Below are 1,737 nucleotides of genomic sequence, written 5' to 3' on the forward strand. Positions count from 1 at the left end.
TTTATTCTTTTAGCCATTCCTTCCCTCTCGACCGACTTTTGTCCCTTCAACTTTTCTGCTGTGCCCTATCACCAGATGATATGTACTGTTCTACTCAGTGCTAGCCATGCTTTTGTAAAAAGTGTTCCAAATATTTTTAAAGATATTTTTGCATGCTATATTCTCCTCCGTGCAATAACACGTGCCCTTCTCTAATTGTTTAACCGAGGAATGACTAAATATAGGGTATAACAAGTATATGTTTTGTATTATCGTCATAAGATTTTCAAAATCTTAATGGCATTTGTGTCACAATGGACGCATTAACAGCCCCATCACCTGGGGTTAATTTGGTGAAGAAATTTTCTAGCATGCATCCGAACTTGTTTGGTGAGTTCCCCGTCCAAATTGGCCCCACCAGATCAAAACTTTAGATCAGATTCCTATTTAAACAAAAACAAGGTCGGAAGGCTATGCATATTGGATGAATAAAAGATTACAGTGCAAATGAGTAAGCATTAGAATTTAGACATTGATGTGTCCAAAAAGAATCTTTAGACCGTTTACAAAGTCCAGCCATTCTTTATGGACTGATGTGCCGATGTCACACCTGCAGGATTATCCTAATCATCTGAATAAATGTTCGTTTGTTGTGACTGCCCATTTTTCAAAGAAGTATCAGATGGTTTACATGCGGTGGGCCACTTTAACATAAGTAACGTAGAAGCACTATTCAGTGTATGCCCTGTTGCTTCATAAAAACACTTCTCAGGAAAAATTTAAAAACAGAAAAAGGATTATGAATGCACTTCTCCCTCTCTTATCGGTGCCTACGTCCAAGCGGAAGTGGATTACCTAACGATATATAACTCAGTATAACACAGTATGCCAAAGGTACTGAATAAACTCGGTAGGCCTCACCGTTATTTATGTATTTCACCCACTCGTCATTCATTTTACAGAGCAATTTTAAAACTTTAGCCTAAAAAATTAAACATATACAAAGTTCAAGTGGACCACGCCGCAGAAACACTGTGAATTTAACATCTACGGTTGAAAAATTTTCATGGGTCACAGAAGTTTTGGATCAAGCTGATATGTGGGTCTTATCACACCGTCCTTTCAAATTTTCATATCATTTTATGACATAGGCCAAAAAATGAGACAAATCCAAAGTTCAAGTGGACAACACAATGGGGATTAAACTATTACCATTGAAAACTTCTTACGAACCACAAAAGTTTTGAACGGAGCTGATTTTTGTGATTTCTCTTCATCCATATCTATGTGATTTTATGAATAGGTTGGATGACAAATAAACATTAGGGTGTGCCCTAAAAAGTTTTCAACGGTGAGAAACATTATCACGCCACTTCCTGTGGTGTGGTCCACTTGAGCCTTGGATCTACTCATTTTTTCAGCTTATATTGTAAAATGATATGAAAAATGAATGGACGGTGTGGATAAGACCCATACATCATAGCTCCTGCCCGTTCCCAGCCGCCGGAGATGGGCTGGGTAGGACGCAATCCTCTTCCCTTCAGCAAGGTCCTGGTAGGGTATTACACAATTAGCTGGGGGGACCGTGACCGTAGGACCCACCTTAGTGTATTCATTTCATTGTATACCCGCTCCATTCATCTTTTTAAATTTTTCCAGATTTATTTTAGTGTATGATCCCAAAAATAAAATAGAGAGAACTTTTAGGTGGATTCATGTAGCTTCCAATCGCTGGAACTACCCGCGGGCGGTTCCCAC

Source organism: Magnolia sinica, chromosome 6 (genome assembly GCF_029962835.1).
Source record: "Magnolia sinica isolate HGM2019 chromosome 6, MsV1, whole genome shotgun sequence".
NCBI classification, from domain to species: domain Eukaryota; kingdom Viridiplantae; phylum Streptophyta; class Magnoliopsida; order Magnoliales; family Magnoliaceae; genus Magnolia; species Magnolia sinica.